General features: G+C 29.4%; 1 pseudogene; it reads left to right on the top strand.

Annotated features, from left to right (window-relative positions):
* Positions 1-3,223: 3,223 nt before the first annotated feature.
* LOC111737439 lies at positions 3,224-3,340 on the top strand (annotated as a pseudogene).
* The last annotated feature ends 690 nt before the right edge of the window (positions 3,341-4,030 follow it).

Genomic DNA, 4,030 nt, shown 5'->3' with positions numbered 1-4,030 from the left:
CACATCAAGACAGTTCTAAAGCTCTGTCTTAACTGATACTAATTGAATAATAATTGACTGCTTGGAACTGATTTTAAACACACTATTAAAGATTTTAAAACAATTCAGCCATTTATATAACAATTAAGAAACACAAACTTTTGTAACTTTTAAAGATAAGTAACATATTTGTAGTATCTTCATTAATTGAAACTTTTTTTGTCTCTTTTAAGAAAATGATTATCATCTATATCATCTTTGTCCATATAACAAAGTATATTTTTTAAGGTTATCAAGACTATTTTGCATACTTGCTTAAAAACATAAATACTAACTTGGAAAACTATAAAGTAAAAGTCATGGATTGTAAGCAAAAATGATATACAGATTATTCAAATTTTATATTTTTATTAAACTATATTTCACATACAAAATTATATTTCAACTGTACAACATATTGCTTCAACTTTTAGATATCTTAAGATGTAAACAGCACAATAAGTCTAGTAACCATCTGTCACCACATAAAGTTATAACAATATTATTTACTATGTTCCCTGTTCTTTACATTACATCCCTAATTACTTTTTTAATATTATAACTGGAAATTTGTAATTCTTATTCTCCATTACTTTTTCTATGAATCTCCCTAGCCTCTCTCCCCAATAGCAACCATCAGTTTATTCTCTGTAGTATGCGTTTGTTTTTATATGTTCTATTTATTCAATTGTTTTGTTTTTCTTAGATTTCACGTATAAATTAAATCATACTGTATTTGTCTTTCTCTGTCTGACTTATTTCAGTTAGCATAATAGCCTCTAGGTTCACTCATGTTAAACCTAATGGCAAAATTTCATTCTTTTTTATTGTTGACTAATATAATATATTCACCCCTATGTTCGTTGCAGCATTATTTGCAATAGCCAAGATATGGAAGCAACCTAAGTATCCATTTATAGATGAATGAATAAAAAAGATGTGATAATATATACAATGAAATATTTTCAGCAAGTTTTCATATTTTAAAAATATTTGAATTTGATTAAAACTTTGACAAATCTATCATCTTACAATACTATAGATTAAAAGACCATGGAGACTTAGTTAGCTTTTCTGCATTAGATCTCACAGGCTGTAATCAAGGTATGAGTTGCCAGAGCTCTTTTCAGGAGGCTCTGATGGAGAATCCACATCCTGGTTCATTCGAGTTGTTGGTAGAATTCAATTCCATTCAGTTGTAGGACCAGGGTCTCCATTATCACCAAGGATCATGGTCAACTTCTTCAGGCCTCCCATATTACCTGGCTTATGGCCCCAATCATTTCCAAGGCCAGTGATAATGAGCCAAGTCTTTCTTACATTCCAAATCTCTCTGAAACCTCTCTTTGTCTTATCACTCATGCCCCTAGCTTGAGAAAGTTCTCTGCCTTTAAGAATTCATGAGATTTTAGGAGCTCTTTGTCCTTATCTAGGTAATCCAAGACAAATTTCCTGTTTTAAGGTCCATAACCTTAATTGCATCTACAAAGTCTCTTTTGTCATGTAATAAAAACTATTTGCAGGTTTCAACAACTGAGACACCATTACATTTGTGGGTTTTAGGGACGGGGATGGAGGAGGCATTCTTCTTACCATAGTTAGAAAATTTAAAGAATTATTTTACATATGTGATTTTGTGATTTGTTGGTAAATACTGAAAAATTAGCTCTCCTAAGGGGAGAAAAATATCTCTAGTTTGCAGCATTTGCCTATATCTGTTATGTAAATAATTTTAATATGGCAGATTTCAAGCTGTCAGTGTGGATTCTAACAACTCACAAAATTCTAAAAATTTAATCCAGCTTTCATGAGCTGTTATCAGCCATCTCCAACATACTATGGTAGTTCTAAAATTTATAAAACAAAATTTTGAAATCTAATAACAAAATGGAAATTATAGTAATAATCGTAGCAAAATTTTGACATATGTATGTCAAAATTCAATCAAATAAAGAGGATATATTTTCCAATATTTAACTTTTTAATGCTCATACAAATATATTTTATAGCTAAAAGTAATTGGAAAACATAACATGAAATATTTACTTCTAGCTAAATTGGTAGTTAAAGAGATTATCTCTATATAATAATTATAATATCTCTATTATATATTATAAATAATTGTTCAGTACTGTTAGAGATGCAGGTATGAACTGAAGAATAATCATGCATATTGTGCACATTTCATTTTTAAAAAGTTCAAGTTTGCCATTTAATAGTATTGTAATAATTCGGTATGGCCATAGATGGTAACTAAACTTAGCATGGGGATTATCTTGTAATGTATATAAACATTAAATTGCAGTGATGTATACCTGAAATTAATAGGATATTATTTAAATTATGCATCAATAAAATATAATAAATACAATAAATGCAATAAAAATACACAACAGATATAACATGCCAGATCTATTTATTTTTAAAATTTAACATTTCAGAGTCATTTGATAATCAATTATCTGAACAGACTAGTGAGTGAGCTTCTAACTGAATATAGGTAGTATAAATGAAAAGTACAAGCTTCCTTATCTACTATTGTCTGTGTAATCAGTTTGCCTGTAAAGAAGGACCCAATTCGTGTTGTAGTGTTTTTAAATACCCTGGAATTAGCTTTCTTATCACACATGTGCTAAAAAAATTATATTGACATTTTTATTGAAATGTAGCAGGGCTTTTCTCTAGAGTTGGTTCTGGATCTGTTTGATTTTTGACTGTTTTACCTGTAGTTACTAATAAAATTAAAGTTACAAAATATTATATTTATTCAACATTTTAAAATTTCTAATAAACTATATACAATATATTAAAATATGCACTTAAGAGTGATTCAAACATGTGCATTTTTCTTGATAAAAGTTCTAAACTATAACTTGTTTACACAATCTTTTATTTTAAATCACTACCTATGTAAGATTCGGTGGCTAGAATGGTTACTTGTTCTCAGTAGACTAAAGGATCAATGCAGTCTGTCAAATACTATTTTTAGTTGTACTGCTATTGTTTTTGTGTCTTTTTTCTCTAATGAGCATATACAACTATTAACAGTAATATAGGATAAATTCATTAGAACATACTTGATTGTGATTATGAACTTATTATTTCCTCAAATTATTTTTGTGTGAATGATCTACATAAATGTTTCAAAGAATGTATTTTTTTTTTGCCAAATTTATTTGATTTTTAATAAATGATTATTTTTTTGGTCTACGGCCATGCTACCCTGAACAAGCCCGATCTCATCTGATCTCAAGCTAAGCAGGGTCGGGCTTGGTTAGTATTTGGATGGGAGACCACCTAGGAAGACTAGGTGCTGTAGGCATAAAAAAAAACTTAAAAATAAAGGATTATAAGCTGACAAGGTCCTTGCAATCTGTGAGGTCAACCAAGGATTGTCTCATCTAAAAAAAATAAGTTAATTAATTTATAAGTGATAACTTTGTCATTCTAAAGTCATGAACAATAAGAATAATATGAAAGAAAATCAATATTTTTATGTGTGGTAAATTTTATGTATATGTATTATGAAAAATTAAGCTTCAAGGATCATTTTAAAAAACATCACAATGAATATTTCTAAGTATAATCAGTCATATTCTCCTAGGGTATGATTTCCCACTGGAGAAATTGGGATTCTGATGATTTGAGATGACATATTATTGTGGTGGAGTTAATGCAGCATCCCTGTTGCTTAACTCACTCTCAGGGAGTAATTTTAGACCTAGGAGAATTGTTTCATTATATCTTAACATGAATTAGGTGACATTTTTTAATTATTTATTTTTATCTTAATTATTTGAATAATTGCAATTGCAGATGCATCCTTAAGAGTGAAAATACCTACTCTTCTCTCACATAAATTTTACATTTATTGAATAAGTTCTAAGTTTTCATTGTCAGATCCAAAGTTTGCTAATTGCATGTCTTTGATCCTCTAGATTTCTTCAGAGGCTCTCCTCTGGGACTTTCCTTTTGCTCTCCATCTGTTGGGTTCCAGTATTGGCTGCTCAGG

Source organism: Pteropus vampyrus, unplaced genomic scaffold, assembly GCF_000151845.1.
Source record: "Pteropus vampyrus isolate Shadow unplaced genomic scaffold, Pvam_2.0 Scaffold26, whole genome shotgun sequence".
NCBI classification, from domain to species: Eukaryota; Metazoa; Chordata; class Mammalia; order Chiroptera; family Pteropodidae; genus Pteropus; species Pteropus vampyrus.
The sequence above is the reverse complement of the archived record's forward strand: the minus strand, read 5'-3'. Positions and strand labels throughout refer to the sequence as shown.